At 30.9% G+C, this 20975-nt stretch overlaps 1 protein-coding gene across 4 annotated transcripts in view; it reads left to right on the plus strand.

The window, feature by feature from the left end:
* Positions 1–1197: 1197 nt before the first annotated feature.
* CDH19 (cadherin 19) overlaps positions 1198–20975 on the plus strand; it is a 230725-nt gene continuing 210947 nt past the window's right edge. The window contains exon 1 of one of the 4 annotated variants that reach the window (XM_074274235.1): positions 1198–1411. The gene's annotated coding sequence lies outside the window, so the exon portion shown is untranslated. The remainder of the gene's footprint in view (positions 1412–20975) is intronic. The other 3 variants (XM_074274253.1, XM_074274226.1, XM_074274243.1) reach the window with 3 other exon arrangements.

The raw sequence follows: 20975 nt of genomic DNA on the forward strand, positions 1-20975 counted from the left end.
TTTATATGTAGTTTATACTTAATAATTCTTTGTCATTTGATTTCCATTCTTTATTGATTTTAATAGTAAATCAAGAAACAATTTTAATCACCTTGTGGAAAAAAGAAAATATAGTCTTCAATAAAAGTAAAGACTATGAGTTCATGAAAATCTATGTGATACCTTAATTCTAACCTTATATAGCAAACATTTTTACTATTACTTTAAAGAGTAGCACCATACCTTTGATGTAACTTTTAATTTCTTAAATGATTGAGAATTGGTAATAAAGAATACATACTTCCTCACCTTTTCAAAGAAGAGGATAGAGAGATTCAGAAAATTGACTACTCCTGACCTCATTGACTTTACCTCCTTTTGCCCCACTAATTTAATCACTCCTCAAATATTTTATATTGTTCTTAGACTATGGAAAGATTTTTTACATCATGTAGATATTACACAGGCAAAGAGTGAATATTCCTATATATTTTCTTTCCTCTACCCTTCTATATTCTTGTCTACCACCCCGATAGCAAAATAACCCAAGAATATTATTAAGTTTTATTCTTTTTACGAATACTTGTATATTCCAACATTGAAAATAATAAAGCTTTTGTTTTAAAGTATCTATCATGTCTCAAGATACTGTTTGCACTACTCTTTGTTACTTGTCTGATTAGAGTAAAGAAAGATAAGAAGCTAGGAGAAGCATGTAATAATCTTGGCTAAAAATAACTTGCATGAACATCATTAGAGATAAAAAGATTTGTTTAGTAAAACCACTGTGTAGCTGTAGAGGCTGCAAATTATAATTTGACCACTGCATTCTTGTACTGTACTATACTAGATTTCTGAACAGAAATGATTTAGTAAAGAAACTGCCAGAAGGCATAAATAGACTGTGAAAATCTCTTTTAAGCAACTTTCATGACTGCTCTAAATTGATCATTTGTTTCACTGAATAATCTCTAAACAACAGAGCATGTCCTTTTCACTTGTAAAATTCTCTCCCACAAGATGAATTACCTCCTCATCACCTCACTAACTGGCCAATAAGTACTTTATTCCCTGGTGGGGACTTTTTGTGAAGAAAAGAGAAAATCAGCTTGTGCTTTGCTTGCTGGAGTTGTCTGCATCTTAATTCCAGACTCTGAATGAACATCAGAGGCCCTTATGATATTTTGCACAAAAGTCCCAGTGTTCGTAGTTTTACTCAGGGCACCCAAAATAGCACTCAGAAAGCAGTGACATACTGTCAGGATCGGAAACTGAAAGCACAAGAGTTTGTAACTAGAAGGAAGCTGTGACTTCTGAAGCTTGCTGAGTAGACTGTGAAGTCAAAAGAACTCTTTCCTTTGCTCCATCAAATGTTTAATTTGACTTTTATACTTTCTATCTGCAAGCCTCTCAGGGCATAGAAGTTATACAGGTAAGATTTTGATAACTTGGCATATTCAGTATTATCTGAAATTCTTGTGTTGGAAAACTTATCAAAAACTACTTAAAGGGATGTTTAGAGGTTATACTTTCAAAATACCATAAAGACAAAATGCCTGAAAACCTCAAAGCCATTCAAAATGTATTAAGCAACTGTTCTCAAGCAAAGGGGTTACCTTGACTAATTTCTTTTCAAGTTTTTAATGATAGAATAGGTGTGCCTCTTTATTATGAAATGGTATATATTATGACATGTTCTACCTTAAAATTAAAAAGGATACTTTATTTAGGTTATATTGTTTTTTTAAAAAATGGGCTTCTGTTTACTGAAGTTTCCTCAATATTTTGAAAAATATAGTATATACTTAAATGAAAGAAAGTAGATAGTATGAATAGGATAAAACATGATGTATCCAAATGTTTGTATACAAACAAACAGAATGCCAGTTAAATTATTTATCATAATTAATGTTGTTTTTAACAGTTTCAATTTATTTAACAATGCTTACTCTTAATATGGATTATAAATATTATTATCAAGTATCAGAAATCCATATGGTCTCTTAAACATTACTTGAAACTTTTGAAATATATATATATATATATATATATATATGTGTGTGTGTGTGTGTGTGTGTTTGTGTGTGTGTGTGTGTGTATGTACACAAACATTTAGATAAATATTTCTGAAAAATGATGAAAATGAATAACATTTTCTGAAAAGTACAAATTACATAGTGCTTTTAGCACTGTATTCATTTCCAACTAGCATATCTATTATGAAGTATTTTTAATCTCATTAAAATCCCTCAAGTTAGGAAATTTCAATGATTCCATAAAATAAATACAATTCTATAACTGACAGCCACAAAGAGATTATATCTATAAAAATGATAATCTGTTCCTTGAAAATATGTTGCAAGTATAAATGAATCCTATGCATAAATGTGCTTGTCTGGATTAAAATATCTGTAGGAAAAAAACAACGCATTGAAACTATAAAAACATCTGTTAAGCAATTACTATGTATAATGCATTGTCTACACACATACAAATAATCTCTTTACATATTACTTGAATTAATTGAAACATAAGTAATGTCATAGTAATATCAATTTATAAAGAATGATTTTAATATTTAGTGTTTTAGAATGTAATATAGCCACAGAAAAACAAAAGGTTTAGCTTTAATCAATGCTTTTTAATTAAGTGTAAATTATTTCCTTTATCATTTATTGGCTGTGTGATTTTGATATTACTTTCAATTCCTTCATTTATAACTTATTAGCTGTGTGATTTTGAGAAAGTTACTGAAATTCTGTACTTAAGTTCCATATTTATAAAATGAAGATAACAATATCTGTAGTTCTTGGTAGCCCATAGAATCTCAGACTTTCAGAGGTAAACGATCAGAGATTTCAGAAATAAAAGATCAGAGATTAGCTAGATCAAGTTCATTAAGTTATAAAATCAAAAGAGATTATAAGTGGAATTTTTTTTTATAAACAAATAGCACTATGACCACATTTAAATTAATTTTAACAAATTTAAATTAATTCTCTCTCTCTCCAAAAGATGTAAAATTCTGCTTTTTTTGGTCAAATTACATATAAATTATTAAATTAGTTTAAAAGATAATAGGCTAATAAAGTAAGAGCTAGGAAAAAAATCTGTGAAGTTTCCCTCTTCCTTTTCTCCTTCCTCCTTCTCTTTCCTCCTCCATATACTGCTGCTTCTTTTTTTTCTTCTCCCTTGTAACTGATAGGAAATCTGAGGCCTTTGCAATTTATGTACTTTATCTATCTAAAAGAGTTAAAATAATATCCTATACTTGACAGACTAGATCATCCATCAAAAAAAATCTAACTTACTACCTTCTTTTTGTGACTTGACACTCTGAAAATGTAATATCAAGGCAATTATTGTTATCATAAGTTCTTTTGAGAAGCAGGATATTATAGTGGTTAAATAGTTGACTTTAGAGGTGGGAAGCCCTGAAATTCAAATTTCACACCACCTATGTAGAATTGGGTAAGATGCAGTTTCTCAGTTTTCTAGAACTGTCTCGAAGAGTTTAAGAAGCAGAAAGGTGTTGGCCTTCATTGGTACAGTTAATTTTCTCATCAAAGAGTTCCTCATATCCATGAAATCCTAGGTCTAGTATCTATTTCTAATAATTATTGAATGCTTACATACTGAAAATAAGCAAAATTTGTGGTCTATACTGTATATTCTACATGTATGTACCACAGGAATTTTCAAGTATATTATTTGTATTCATTTCCCTCTTATTTCTTATCTTTTCGATATATTATCCCCTGAGAACACTTTTCATCTTTTAACTAATATATAAAGAAATGAAAATCTTCGGATTTAAACACATGAATGATTTCCACTGTGGAACCATCTTTAAAAAATTAATTAAAATGTAAAATTCACTACTGAATTAATAGAGTAATTTAGATTTCCTTATGGTTCTTTTCTAGTTCACTTGGAAGGCAGGTTTAGAGAGAAAATAGGGGGAAAAGTTAAGAAGCTTACATTTTTATGGGAGAAACTATAGGTATATAAATAGATAAATATATGAGAAATGCAGGGGATATGAATGATAGCTTTAGAGAGAATGATTTAAAGGGAAAGATTGAAAATGTGATGGCCCTTTGTGACTTGAGAGAAAAGATACTTCTGAGATCTTCAGCCTCTTGCTAATCTGCACTACCTCAAGGTGTCTATTATTCTAGCACCAATGACTGAGAATTTTAAGTATTGTCTATTTCTAGAAGAAAAGCAATAATACAAAGCAGGAGTGGGTTAGATGAAAGTGTTACAGGAAAATACATTCAAAATGTTACTGATAAAAAGCCATTTCTTCTTTAGTTTCCCAATTCCTATCTAAAATTTAACAAGTAATCTAGGGAGGAGAGATTGGGACAAAAGTCTCTCTGAAGGAACAAAAGAACCTTCTCAACTATCAATCTTAAGGACTTCTGATCTAAACTGACTGATACTTGTTTTTAGGAGTAACTGAATTTAAATAATCTGTCTGAAAGAGCCCTGGATTAAAGAGGGAAAAATATTTGTAGTGTCTAATTTGGAACTAACTTTTTCTGTGAAAGAAACATTACAAAAAAAAAAAAAAAGTCAATTATTCAAATTGCCTATCTTTAATTTAAATATGTCCTCTAACAATTCAGATTTCAAATCATTCATACATACTTGTCCCCTCTAATTCCTGTTCTCAAGGATGTTCATTCAGTGAATAGAGGAGGCCTTCCTCATGTTTTCATAGTACTATGAGGGTACTCTAAATAACTTACCTTTGCTTTTTTTATTTTGACTATTTTCTCCTTGGCTTTATCTTATTTATATGTCCATTTCTTTTCTTTTTTCTCCCGGCCTGTTTTTGATTTGTGAAAATATTGAGTTCCTAGCTCTTCTTTTTCCTTTCTTCTCTAAATGGTTTCTTTTTCTCTCCCTTTTCTTTTTTTCTCTTAGGAAGATTATAATAGAATAATATCACCCAAGGCCATCTTTTTATTTAAATTCATTTTTACTACTTAATATATTTATGTTGGAAAAGGACACTTCTTTCCTGCCCATCCCATTGGAATGTAAGCCTTTCATCATTATTCAATTTCTTCCTAATACTCAAATATCTTTCCAAATATCCCTAAACCCCTGAATTTCTATTTGAAAATTTCCATTTAAATCTGTTTTTTATTAATAATTATATTATTAATATTTAAGATTCATTTCTTTTATTAACTCCTACTTCTAGGAATATACCTAATTTTGTTGGTTGTACATCCTTGGCTTTTGAAAATTTTAATCTTGTAACCCAAGATTTTCTTTCTTACTTCTATCACAATAGCAAAATAGTCTTCTGTGAACCTGACTATAATCCTTTGGTATTTGAACTACTTTTTCCTTGATCCTTATAGTATTTTTCTTTGACCAATAAGAATTTTACTATGACTTTTCTGGAATAGTTCATTTTGGAGCTTCAATTAGGAGGTGACATATTTTTTCTTTCTATTTCTCCTTAGCCCTAGGGTTATTTTTTTTTTTTGAGCTGCTTGCATGAATGATTTCTAGGTTGTGAAATTGATTATTGTTTCCAGAGAGTATAATGAACCAGAAATTATCTTTCCTTGTTCTATTTCCAAGGTCACTTTTATTTTATTCAATGTAGTAATGCCTAAGATGACTTTCATTTTTCTTATATTTTTATTCTGTTCTTATATTTCTTATTTTTATTGACTCACTGAATTATATTTTCTCTATTCAACTTTTCAATGTTTATTCTAATTCTTAACTATTTATTTTCCATCCATACTTTTTTCCAGAAGTCTAATTTATTTAGAACAATGTCTCATTATTTTATCCCCTAGGACACCTGTTGTCAAACAATTTTTCCCACTCTAAGGATCTAATTGTTATATTCTTGTTCTGCATTTATCCCCTTGGGGTTATTTTAACCTCTAATATTTCTTCACTGTGCTTGATGTATTTTCATTGTTTATTCATATTTCCATCTGCAGTTATATTAAGAATTTTGCTCAGGCTAGTCCCCTCTGGGATATATTCATTGGAAAGTCTATGTTAACTCCTATCATCTCTTTAATTTGAAACCACTGTCACTAACATTCTGTATGAAATAACTGGTACTAGATCTTAAATCAATGCTCACTTCTTGCTTTCTGTCTCAGTCTTTTAGTAATATTTTATCAACTCCAGCTTTAACTGGTCTTTTCTTCTCTTTTTACACTTCCTAAAGAGTAATTGACAGCATTCCCTGTCATGAATGGTTCAAGTAAGATGTAGATCACATTGGTGTAAAGCCAGGTACAATAACCCTGTGCAGGACATTGGTCTTATTTATTGTTTCAATGTCTAATGTTCAGAGGAGTTCTTGGTTAGGCCCTATCTATCTGTGCATGGGCCTAATTCTGTTTATTACTTTTGACCAAAAATAGATCAGGATCTTTTTGTTAGATCATTAATTTAAAAGCAGTTTGCAGTTTTTTTTTTTTCTTTTTCTTTAAAGTCCTAACTGGCTTTAAGATCAACTACTAAAACTGATTTGTTTTTTGAGAGTAGATCCTTTTTCAGCCTACCATAACTAGAAAAATATTTGATTTTTTTCTAGAAAAACAGAAGAAAGAATTTAGTACATGAATGTCCTCTTTTGTGAGTTTACTAGAGATTCAAACACACACACACACACACACACACACACACGCGCGCGCGCGCGCGCATGTGTGTGTGTGTGTGTGTGTGTGTGTGTGTAACCTAGCCTAGCCTTTACTGTTTCTAATGATAACTGATTAAGAATGGGACATTTTAGTTAAGCATAGTATATACCTGTGATATCTATTGCTGAAACAATTGAGGCAGAAAGAACCTAAAAATGAAACAGCAAAGCACATATACATCACTAGTGTGGTAGTATAAGCCCTGTATTTCCATGAGAGGTAAAATGAGAAACTCATTCACAGAATAAACAAACAAAAAAGAGTATTTTGGACTTGGCCAAAGTGGTATTTTATTTGTTATGTAAATTTATTACAAGTTATTATTTTTTTCCCCTTTTCTTCCTCTCCCCCTTTTCCTCTTAGAGCTTTATGTGGGGAGAAGAGAAAATAAATGTCTGTTTGGACAATACTTTTTAAAGAACTCTTATGACTATGTTGAATAAATTTGCAAATAAAACTTCTACTATGATCTCATATATTTCTAAAAAATAATTTCTTAGGGTTGTTTATTTGCTTCAAAGTTTAGTTTATTAATTCTGGGTTCCACTAATCCAGATAATTTTCCTCTATTTGTTATACTTCTTAGAAACTGCCTATATAAACTCATTCAACGAATAAATAAATTATTAAAATATAAGGTATCAGTATTTCTCTGTTTTGGGAAAAGATTAAATCTAAATTATCTTTATTGTTCATTGTCAATTGTTTCCTTTTAAATCTCTAATGGGACATCAACAAAACCTCCTTGATAAAGGAATAATGCTTTGAAAATTTAAGGCCAAAGAGAGGTAGAAAGGATAGTCAAAAAGGTATAGCAGCAAGTCCCTGTTTGAATTTTGAACAGATTAGGGTATTGTTTGTCACTAAACAAATACCTTTTGACAGAGCTTGAGATTGTTCCTGAACTGGTAAAACAAAATATAACCCTTATCCTCAGTGTTTGATGAAAAATGAATGGGTTCCAACATCACTTTTCAGTTGGATATCAATTCTTTCCTTCAAAATAAGACTTTTGTCTTTGGGGAGATAAAAGCTGTTGATTTCTCTTTGTGTTATTTATTGTGTGTGTCTCATTCAGTTCCTTACAGAATATGACAGCTACAAAGGAAAAAAAAAATCTGCTTTTTTTTCAAACTAAGATGTTAATAATAACAGTTTACATAATGTGTAAAAATTTACCTGTGTTCTCCTGCAACAATTTTAGGACCATCTAGTTTATTTGTGTAACTAATATATTGTTGAATAAAGTAAATTGATTCTTCAAAGAAACTTACCTAGAAATATAAAATGTATATATTTGAAAGAGCATGTAAGATAAATTAGCTGCTATTATATTTTTATAAATGTGCTATGATTTTAAATAATGTCATAAGGGTGAGCCTAAATTAATATCTTTCTACATCTCAGTCTTGTATTTTACACACACACACACACACACACACACACACACACACACACACACACACATGCACACACACATACAAACACACATTGTGTTATCTTTTTGTTAAATATTTTCATATTATTAAAGAGGAAGAAAATGTGTACTTTATGTTTGTTTAGAGCTAAATATTTCCTAATTTTCTATTTTAACAAAATTTTGTTAAAGAGAGGGCAGATTTTGAATACATGAGATGTGTTGTTATTTGAATAAGTATAAAAGAATGGCACTAAACTACATATCTATTCATGCTATCTTAATCACTTCATCTCTTGGGTCAGACACACAATCTTCTGTTCTAGAGTAATATTTCTGACAGTACCAATTTAGGAATATGATGCTTTGGGGTATGGCTGCCTTTCTTGACATAATTACCAAATACTAGCACATCATAAGGATTCTTCATGATCTGTTTTGAAAGAAAAATAAGCAATCACTAAAACTCTTTGTGAACCTGCTTTAAGGATATACAATACCTAATAGGTTTATTTCTCCCCTCTTCTTAAAGTAATATTTTTTTCATTTTTTTCTTCAGTTTTATTTGTTAGGAATTGTTAAACTCTTTCTTGTCTCTCTCTCTCTCTCTCTCTCTCTCTCTCTCTCTCTTTCTCTCTCTCTCTCTCTCTCTCTGTCTTTTGCTGTGTGTGTGTGTGTGTGTGTGTGTGTGTGTGTGTATGTGTGTGATAGACTCCCTTTGGTACTCTAAGAATAATGTTTTAAATAAAAAAAATAGGACTGCATAAAAAATTAAATGTACTGTAATAGTTTATAAGAAATAGAAAAAAAAATAAGTTCACCAACTCTATGTAAATTCACTTCTTTCAGCATTCAAGATATTTCTCCTAGTTTCTAATATTTCAAGTTTCATTAAACAAGGTTTTATTTAATCTCAACATAAACATATATACATATATTTATATATATGCATATACATATATATGCATATATATATACATAATAGCATTGTAAATTTTCATATGAATAATTTTAAGAGACATACTTAAATGTAAGCATATTGTGCATTCCTCATACTATGAAGAATTAAGAGAATATTTTATAAAAGTTTAGAATTTTTCATATTAAAGAAAGGACATTTGAAAACAACAAATTTCCATTTCCAAATTGTTTTTCTCTCTCAAAATTTAACCTCTAAAATATATAAAATACAAATTGTACTTAAACGTCTTCCATATATTTTTGTGAAGAATTTTGTAAGTAGAAATACATTTTAGTGCCTTAATTTCTTCGTCAATTCCTTTTGACATTTGTAGGATTACTTTATTAATTGTAAAATGCAATAGAATGATCATATTAATGAGGGAAAGGAAAAAGGGAACCACATTTCTTGGCGCATAGATAATAAGATAATCCCATGAGGCACAGTGCCCCCTGTAAAATGAATTTACAGGCCCGAAAACCTAGATTGAGAAATAAAAGGTTTATTGTAGAAATTTGGAAGTAAAGTTAAGTTAGAAAGATGCCAGAGCCAAAGGTTGCTGCTAGGCAGGTAGGAAACTTTACATGGCTGGAAGGATACCATGTGTTGGCTGGGAGGACTCCTGCAAAGAGGGCATTCCGGGTCCTTCCTTTTATATCTAGAAGATGATGGGCAGTACCCCTAAGGTCTCCAAGGGCTTTTCAGTTAGCTCAGATTAGGTGAAGGCTGGGGGAAGCTGAGCTAATGGTGGGGCTGGGACCGGATATACAAAAGGTGCTTTTGACCAGGATTTGTGAATCAAGGTCAGCCATGGGTTGGGTAATTAGAAAGGAATCTTATTTTATTTTTTTAATAATATTATCCCTTGTATTCATTTTTCCAAATTATCCCCTCCCTCCCTCCACTCCCTTCCCCCGATGGCAGGTAATCCCATACATTTCACATGTGTTACAATATAACCTAGATACAATATATGTGTGTAAATACCATTTTCTTGTTGCACATTAAGTATTAGCTTCCAAAGCTATAAGTAACCTGGATAGATAGACAGTAGTGTTAAAAATTTACATTCACTTCCCAGTGTTCCTTCTCTGGGTGTAGTTATTTCTGTCCATCATTGATCAACTGGAAGTGAGTTGGATCTTCTTTATGTTGAAGATATCCACTTCCATCAGAATACCTCTTCATACAGTATTGAAGTGTACAGCGATCTTCTGGTTCTGTTCATTTCACTCAGCATCAGTTGATGTAAGTCTCTCCAAGCTTCTCTGTATTCCTCCTGCTGGTCATTTCTTACAGAACAATAATATTTCATAACGTTCATATACCATAATTTACTCAACCATTCTCCAATTGATGGGCATCCATTCAACTTCCAGTTTCTAGCTACAACAAAAAGAGTTGCACAAACATTTTGGAACATACAGGTCCCTTTCTGCTCTTTAGTATTTCTTTGGGATATAAACCCAATAACAGCAATGCTGGGTCAAAGGGTATGCACAGTTTGATAACTTTTTGAGCATAGTTCCAAATTGCTCTCCAGAATGGCTGGATACTTTCACAAATCCACCAACAGTGTCCCACTTTTCCCACATCCTCTCCAACATTTGTCATTATCTTTTCCTGTAATCTTAGCCAATCTGATAGGTGTGTAGTGGTATCTCAGAATTGTCTTAATTTGAATTTCTCTGATCAGTAATGATTTGGAACACCTTTACATATGACTACGAATAGGTTTCAATTTCTTCATCTGAAAATTGTCTGTTAATATCATTTGACCATTTATGAATTGGAGAATGGCTTTTTTCTTTTTTTCTTTTTTTTTCTTAATTAATTAATTAATTTTTTTAATTTTATAATTTTTATTTACCAGATATATGTATGAGTAATTTCACAACATTGACAATTGCCAAACCTTTTATTCTAATTTTCCCTTCCTTCCCCCCCACAGATGGCAGGTTGACCAATAGATGTTAAATATGTTAAAGTATAAATTAAATATAATATATGTATACCTGTCCAGACAGTTGTTTTGCTGTACGAAAAGAATCAGACTTTGAAATAGTGTACGAACCAGGAGATAATTATACACTTCAACAACAATACTATATGAGGATATATTCTGATGGAAGGGGATATCTTCAACATAGAGAAGAGCTAATCCAATTCCAATTGATCAATGATGGACAGAATCAGCTACACCCAGAGAAGGAACACTGGAAAATGAGTGTAAACTGTTTGCACTTTTGTCTTTCTTCCCAGGTTATTTTTACCTTCTGAATCCAATTCTTGCTTTGCAACAACATCAACAACAAAATTCAGTTCTGCACATATACATTGTATCTAGGATATACTATAACAGATTTAATATGTATGGGAATGCCTGCCATCTAGGGGAAGGGGTGGAGGGAAGGAGAGGAAAAAATTCTGAACAGAAGGGAGTACAAGGGATAATGTTGTAAAATATTACCTATGCATATGTACTGTCAAAAAATGTTATAATTATAAAATTAATAATTAAAAAAGAAATAGTATACAATTATCCTGTGAAAGAAATCCAAAATACAGGCGGACAAAAAGAGAGGGATTGGGAATTCTATGTAGTGGTTTATAGTCATCTCTCAGAGTGCTTTCACTGGGTGTAGCTGGTTCAGTTCATTACTGCTCTATTGGAACTGATTTGGTTCATCTCATTGCTGAAAATGGCCACATCCATCAGAATTTATCATCATATAGTGTTGTTGAAGTATTACAATGATCTCCTGGTCCTGCTCATTTTCACTCAGCAATCAGTTCATGTAAGTCTCTCCAGGCCTTTCTGAAATCATCCTGTTGGTCATTTGTTACAGAACAATAATATTCCATAATATCCATATACTACAATTTATTCAGCCATTCTCCAATTGATGGGCATCCACTTTGTTTCCAGTTTCTGGGCTACTACAAAGAGGGCTGCCAAAAACTTTCTCGCATATTCCTTTCTTTAAGATCTCTTTTAGGGAATATAAGCCCCAGTAATAACACTGCTGGGTCACAAAGGGTATGTACCTTTTGACATCTTTTTGAGCATAGTTCCAAATTGCTCTCCAGAATGGTTGAATGTATTCACAATTCCACCAACAATGTATCAGGGTCCCTGTTTTCCCACATCCCCTCCAACATTGCTCATTATCTTTCCCTGTCATTCTAGCCTATCTGACAGGGGTGTAGTGGTATCTCAGAGTTGTCTTAATTTGCATTTCTCTGATTAATAATGACTTGGAGTATCTTTTCATCTGGCAAGAAATAGTTTGAATTTCTTCATCTGAGAATCGTCTGTTTACATCCTTTCACGAATGGCTTTTTTCTTATAAATTAGAGTCAATTCTCTCTATATTATGGAGATGCGCCTTTATCAGAACCTTTAGGTGTAAAATGTTTTCCCAGTTTATTGCTTTCCTTCTAATCCTGTCCACATTAGTATTGTTCATGCAAAAGATTTTTAACTTAACATAATCAAATTTTTCTATTTTGTGATCAATAATGACCTATAGTTCTTTGATCACAAATTCCTTCCTCCACCACAAGTCTGCAAGGTAAACTATCCCATGTTCTTCTAATTTATTTATTATTTCATTCTTTATGCCTAGATCATGAATTCATTTTGATCTTATCTTTGTGTACTATGTTAAGTGTGGGTCAATGCCTATTTTATGCCATACTAATTTCCTGTTTTCCCAGCAGTTTTGTCAAATAATGAAATCTTACCCCAAAAGCTGGGGTCTTTGGGTTTTTCAAACACTAGATTGCTATAGTTATTGAATATTTTGTCCTGTGAACCTAACCTATTTCACTGATCAACTAGATAATTTCTTAGCCAACACCAAATGGTTTTAGTGACTGCTGCTACATAATATAATTCTAGATCAAGTACAGCTAGACCACCTTCTTTGGAATTTTTTTTTTCATTAGTTCCCTTGAACTTCTTGACCTTTTGTTCTTCCAAAAGAATTTTGTTGTTATTTTTTCTAAGTCATTAAAATAGTTTCTTGTGAGTCTTATTAGTTTAGCACTAAATAAATTAATTCATTTAGGAAGTACTGTCATCTTTATTATATTCACTTGACCTATCCAGGAGCACTTAATATTTTTCAAATTGTTTAGGTCTAACTTTATTTGTATGGAAAGTGTTTTGTAGTTTTTGCACATATAGTTCCTGACTTTCCCTTGGCTGATATATTTCCAAATATTTTATACTATTGACAGTTATTTTAAATGGAATTACTCTTTTCATCTCTTGCTGTTAGATTTTTTGTTAGTGATGAATAAAAAATGTTTTTGATTTATGTGGATTTACTTTTGTAACCTGAAACTTTGCTAAAGTTGTGGATTATTTCTAAGAAATTTTAGTAGAATCACTGGGCTTCTCTAAGTATAGCATCATGTCATCTGCAAAAAAGCAATGATTTGGTTTGCTCATTACCTATTTTTAATTCCTTTATTTATTTTTTTTCATCTCATCACGGAAGCTAGAATTTCTTATATAATATTGAATAGTAATGGTGATAATGGACAGTTTTGTTTCACTCCTGATCATATTAGGAATAGTTTCTGTTTATCACCATTATATATGATGCTTACTGATGATTTTAAATAGATGCTACTGACTATTTTAAGGAAAAATCAATTTATTCCTATATTCTCTAGTGTTTTCAATAGGAATGGGTGTTGGATTTTATCAAATGCTTTTTCTGCATCTATTGAGATGATCATATGGTTACAAAGACTTTAAAAATCCATTTTTTTCAAAAGGATCTCCTTGAGTTAAAGCACTTCATCTTAAAACTATCTTGGCTCATTATCAACTCTTGTAGTCACTTCAGGGAAATTTGTCAATCTATTTGTTTGTTACTTAAATGGTTCCAAGACAATAAAATGAATAATGAAAAAAAATCCATTTTTTCAGAGTTATATTTTAATAAATCAAAAATAAAAACTTCATTGTATAAGAGTATATTGCCCACACTTTTTGAAAGAGGAGGAATAGAAGAGAAGAAAGAGGAAGAGAACAAAGAAGGGGAGGAGGAAGAAGATGATAAAATGAAGGAGGAAGGAGGAAGGAGGAAGAAGAGACTTCTGTTTGAATTAGAAATTTATGCAGCAGGAATAAGTTGCTACTAATATCAAATAACATGGGAAAAACAGTTAATTCAAAAGTTGATCCTAATAACCTGGTTCACTCTTTCCCACAAATATACCTAGCATCAAAGTGAGGAGAAAACTGAAACACAGACCATAATAATAGTGACCATGTGCAGTCACAAAAGCAAAATAGGTGCAACAAGGTTTGACACACATCACCTGCTCTGGAATTTTTTTTTTTCTGTGTAAAGATGTCTTTCATAATGTTTACTGCTATTATTGCTGTTTATCCTTGGTTCTCAAAGAGGGCTAATGACATCATAAATATAATGTTTTAACTTGTATATGAATTAAATTTGAGTAAGACAGCTTCATAAAGATAATACCTTTATTCTCTTCTTCAGAATGATTGGAGTACAATGGCAAGAAAAAACAACAATAATATGAAGGATGGATTGGAGTCACAAATGGAAGATATTGAGAGTCTCAGATTAGACCCATTCAATTCTTTTCAAACATCTCTGAGAATAGTGTGATGTCTGTATATAGACAATATGAAGAAGACTAAATTAAAAGCCTAATTAAATTCTTCTACTTGCTGTTTCCTCATCCTCCCAAATCCTCCCCCTCAAAAAAGTCCATGCCTCATTTCTTATATTTCTACAAACAATACCTTCTGCAGGGGACACTGTTTCTCTTCTCATCTTGTTGAGATAGGAGACACTCCAATAAGATTAGGATCCTCTTTGTTTGGCATCATAGTTTTGGCAAAGTAATTCGCACAATCAGTTTGTCTCCAAGTTAAGGGGCAAAGATTTATTATAATTGTAATACCAACTGGAGCAGGGTAAAGTTCAAGATAATCTAGCAAACAGTCAGAATTAAGAAGATAACTTTATGGTAAAGAGAAACAAAGATTAGGTTGATATGCTAAAATTAAGCCTTAGAGGTATAATTGAGGCTTGGTAAGGATGGAGTAGTTCTCATCTTTGAGCTCTACAGCTTACTGACCAATGTATTGGGCAGAATTGTTTATGTTCTCCCAAGGCCAAATATCAATATTCTAACACCTTATCACATGTTATTTAATTCTGAATATTTGATATTTAGTCATCTATGGAAACTATATTCCTTTGATAAAATGAGGCTTCTTGATGTTAGAGGCTATCTCGCTTCTATATATGAATTCCTACCATAAAACACAATGGCTAGTGCATAATGATTGCTTAATACATCATTATTGATGCCATAGGGAAATGTGTATTTCAGAATGTTTCTATGTCATATATTTATAAACATACATAAAGTTTTAAACTTGCATGGTTCTTTAGCTTAATAAAGTTTTACAGTGATAGAAACTATAAGTTCCTGAAAGCCAGTTAAAAATGGTATTAAACTTAAAATAGCCTTTTTCCTTGAATGCATCTTTTTTCATAGTCTCATTGAATCATTATAGTATTGAACCAAAATTGAAACTTTATAAGAATTTAATGCAATCTTTTAATTTTAACAGAATAAAACTGATTTTTTTAGGGAAGTTAAGTAATTCCCTTCCCTTCTTATTCAACCTTAGATCATAAAATAATCTATTGGCAGGTAAATTTTGAGATGATGGTAGAATAACAAAATACAGATGTCATTTAGACAGTTACTATAACAGGACTGGAAAGGAGATAAGAAGGTAAGACTAAAAAACATACCACATTCTGGTCTTAAATTGAGAAAGAAACTATAGGGGAAAAAAGATGTTGGTGATGTTAGTTTTCCCACTTTATTCTCTCCATATCATACATCTAAATCCAGAAGCAATGATTCCTGTCATTTACTAGGGGCTTATAGATTTTTTTGTCATAAAAAGCTGTTTCTTTTTCCCAAATCTAGTCTATGGATCATGAAAAGCTAAGCACTGAAAAAGAATTTAAAGTAAAAGGAACAATTAGGAAACTAGACTATTAGAGTTCAAACAGATTTTAGATATGAGTTAATTCTACTTCATAATTTAAGAGATGTGGTCTAAAAACATTAAATTACTAGTATAAAAATCAGTTATTCAGCCAATAAACATTTATTAAGACTATCATACGCCATGGCTCACTGGAGAAGGAAATGCCAAATTACTCCACTATTATTGCCAACAAAACTCCATGAATGATACTAAAATCATGAAACAGATGACAGCAAAAGATGAACCCCCGCAGGCTAGAAGATGTCCAACCACTTGGCAAGAGTAGAAAAGAATTATAAATAGCTCCAGTATTAATGAAGTATAAAGGCCAAAGCCCAAAGCAAGCTCAGCTGCAGATACATCTGTATATGACAGGAAAATCCGATATTGTAAAGAGACTTGTGGATAGAAATCTGGAATGTAAGGTCTATGAATCAAGATAATCTGGATGTGGTCACATCAAATATGAAAAGATTAAACAACAACTTCTTGTGTGCCAGTGAACTTAAATGGACAGGAATAGGTAGATTCAATTTAGATAATCACTTCATATCTTACTGGGATCAAAAATCCCTTAAAAGAAATGAAGTAGTCCTTAAAGTTTATGAGAAAAGGAGCAGTGTATAATATGAAAAATGATTCAGTGATTTTATTTGAATCTATGACAATTCAATATCAGATTATACACATATTTATTCAAACATTAATGATAAAAAAGTCAAACCTATTCAGTTCTATGATGAACTATGACATCTAGAAATAATATATTTTAAATGACACATACATGTATGTACTAATAGCATCTTTTATGAATGTGAAGCAGAGGTGATGAATGGAATCAAGGAATTAAATCTGATTATTAAAATACCTGAAGAACTGGACAGAAATTTTCAATATTGTACAAGAGGAAGCAACAAAAAACTAGTCGATAGTAATTAAAATAAGAAACCTAAATAACTGTCTAATGAGGTTTTACAAATACCTGAGAAAAGAAGGAAAGCGAAAGGTAAAGGACAATGAAAAAACTATACCCAACTTAATGCAGAATTCCAAAAAATAACTAGGAAAAAAATAAAATTTTCTTAAATGAACACTGGAATGGAAGAAAACAATAGAATGGGAATATCAAAAGATATCTGAGAAAATTAATGCTATAAAAAGAATGTTTCATGCATAAAATGAGCATAATGTAAGTCAAAATAGTAGAGACTTAACAGAAGTAAAAAAAAGTTAGAAAAAAAGGTGGCAATAATACACACAAATACTGTAAAATAAAGATCTTAACATCACCAATAACCATGATGCTGTGGTCTACAGTTACGCATCTCAGAAAATGATAAGATGTGTTGTTAATAATAATGCTAGGGAAGGTGATAGAATTCCAGCTGAACTATTTAAAAGCATAAAAGATGATGCTGTCAAAATGCTATACTCAACATGAAAGCAAATTTAGAAAACAATCGTTTCAGATAAAATGGAATTTCAAAACAATAATTATACCTCACTTTTCCTCTGGGAAATTTACTGTTTATTTTCAGTTAACAATGACTTCAAAGTTTAATAACAAGTCAAAATGAGAAAATGGGTATCATGATTTTTCCCAGATGATAAGTTATTTCTACGTGTGAAGTTATAAAAATAAAATGGAGAGCTCTCATTATCAACTCAGTAATTCCAATATTTAAATAATAAACGTAATATCTAAAATATCTCTTAAAGCATTTTGATCTTAGTACTAATCTGAATTTGTGAAGGTTTGTTCACAAACATGTATATATTTGTGTATTAAATATACATAGAAATATATGTGCATGCAAAGCAGAGAATTAAAACAATAATCTTTTTGGGGGTGAATTAAATAGTTTCATTTTGAACAAGAAGAGTAGGCTAACTTTTTTTTGAATTATCTAAATTAATCTATTTATTCTTTTCTCTCAGTGCTTCTCCACACAAATTCTAATGTTTCAGTCAAACTGATCAATGTTCTATTTTCTTAACATAAACTCTTCCTCATCTATATCTGTAGAAATTCTACCCAATTTTCAAGAATAAATCCAAATATTGCCTCTATCATAAAATCTTCCTAGATTTCACAAACAAATATGATCTCATGTTTCTCTAAATCTTCATATCCTTTTGCAATTTTTCTCATGTGGTTTAGTATATTGTGCCATGCATTATAGTTTGTATTTCATGTAGACTCATTATTAGTATTAAAAGCCATTGAGACTATATTATTTCATGATGCTTTTATTAATTCTATCAAAGAGAATAGTATCTGTTGTTCACTTTTGTAGAATACTATCTATACCTTACAGTTTTAAATAGTTGCTCAAACTTTGAAAAAGTTACATGACTTGATAATGGTCACAGAGTAAGTAACATAGGGTTTTAATTTAGATATTTTGGACTCCATTCCCAGCAATTTCTCCAGTTTGATGGGCTTTTTTTTTTGTTTGTTTGTTTGTTATTCATATTTAGAGCAACAAGTTAAATGAATGATTATAGATAGTTTAAGAATTGTTTTGATCCTTCTGTCTTTTTTCTCCCACTACTCTTTTTACTATTATTGTCTGTTCAATAGCCTCTTCTTTTTTCTCTTCAGTTTTTATGTAAGTCATGTGAGAGTAAAAATAGAATTCTCTCATAAAAATTAAATTTTGTACTTGTCTTAGTATCCCTGGCACCCAGCATAGGGTTTGACAAATAGTAGGCACATACATATTTTTATATTGATGAATTGATTAGTTATTTGCCCTTAATTTCTTTTTTTTAATAGTTTTTTATTTACCATATATATGCATGGGTAATTTTACAACATTGACAATTGCCAAACCTTTTGTTCTAATTTTTTCCCTCCTTCCCCCTCCCCCCAAGATGGTAGGTTGACCAATACATGTTAAATATGTTAGAGTATAAATTAAATATTATATATTTATACATATCCAAACAGTTGTTTTTATTTGCCTTTAATTTCATTCCCGAGATATTTCCTAACATTTCTAAATTGTTCATACTCCTGGTTTGTATAATATTATAATATTTAATTGCCCTGGTAACTTGTAGCTCAGATATACTTTAGAGGTACTTATCTTCCTACTACTCTTGGTGGTTAGTTGCATTTCCCATATCAAAACACATTACATCTCCCTTCATGTTTCTAAAGAAAATCATTAGGGTTTGAGGATGTCTTCCTAAAGCTATTGTCTTTCATATTAATTGTGAGGTGTAAATAAAAGCTTTTCTAAATCATGGAATGTCCTACTGATTCCTACTTAAAATCATTTAATTAATTATCATCAACTAGGCTTTATAAAGCAATCTTATTAAGGAGATATGGGAAAAATGCAAATTTACTAAAATAGAATTCTCACTTTCTTCTCTATTACCTTGATTTCTGGAGAAGATTGAATTAAAACTCTAAGGATTTTGCTACAAATCCTTCAACCTTCAAAATTTAAATAGGCAAAAAATGAATCTGCTCCACAAAACAGCATTTTAGTTGCCAGATCCAATTCACTCCTGGACTGATTTCTGTAAGTCATTCCTTGAGGCAAAGCTAAAGGCAAATCCTTTTTAATTTTTTTTCCTTTTACTCTTTTTTATTGCTTTATTTTTCTAGTTATACATGTACATTATTTTTAATACATCTTTCAGTATGAATCATACTGGAAAAGATAAAAATCAGAACAAGAAAAAAGACAACAGAAAAAAAGTAAGTAAAAGAAAAAAAAGTGAACATTGCATGTATTAATTTACATTTAGTCTTCATAGTTTTCTATCTGGATACAGATGACTTTTTTTTATCCAAAATTTATGGGAATTGCCTTAGATTACGAAACTGCTGAGAAGATATTGTTGATCACCACACAATCTTGATGTTACTGTATATAATATATTCCTAGTTCTGCAAATCTCATGTAAATTTTTCAGACTTTTCTAAAATTAGCATCATTTTTATAAAACAATAATGTTTCATTACCTTCATACTTACAACTTAGTAATTCCCCAATTGATGGACATCTACTCATTTTTCAATTCCTTGTTACCACAAAAAGAATTTCTACAAACATTTTGTTCCCCTCCTTTATGATATTTTTGGGTTACAGATCTAGTAGTACTTAGTACATTATTGAATATAAATTTTTATTGCATTATGATCAAAAAGGAAACATTTACTATTTCTGCCTTTCTGCATTTGATTCTGAGATGTCAAATTCTTAATATGGACTTCTAATCTTTTGAAGCTCAGAAAAATGAAAGCTATTTCTAGTATTCCTTCATCTCTGTGCAGGAAAGAATAATCATAACAGAGACAGAAACAACAGCAGAAAGATGTGCTCATGACAATGTCTACTTTAGAAACTTATATTAAACCAGCTATTGTTGCCTCTTAATTTAGACCCTGTCAAGTAGGGGAAAAAGACTAAGTCCGTCCTATGGGAATCTTTTGTATTCATACCCAGTTTTGGATCAGTACAAATGAAAAAGTCATGCAGTGGTAAGCTGAGCAGAAACAGTCATAGAATATGTATGCATGATAAAAAGAGAAGATGGGGCTTTCCATTATATACTGGAAAAAAAGTTTGTGATTCTTGGACTCAGTTTTCATTAGTCATAACTCTCTTCAAATCCCAATTTGTTCACTGATTTTCCAATTAATTAGTATCTGCTTTCTTATCAATTATTTGTTCCAACAATGTAAAGTGTTATTTTAAATATTTTTATATAATAGGCTTTGAAGGTTAAACTTACCTTCTTAGTGGGGGCATAGGTATCTAATTTTGGTGTTGCTTTGTCAAATTTTATATATATATATATATATATGTGTGTGTGTGTGTATGTATACATACATGC

This window comes from Sminthopsis crassicaudata, chromosome 1 (genome assembly GCF_048593235.1).
Source record: "Sminthopsis crassicaudata isolate SCR6 chromosome 1, ASM4859323v1, whole genome shotgun sequence".
Lineage (NCBI taxonomy): Eukaryota > Metazoa > Chordata > Mammalia > Dasyuromorphia > Dasyuridae > Sminthopsis > Sminthopsis crassicaudata.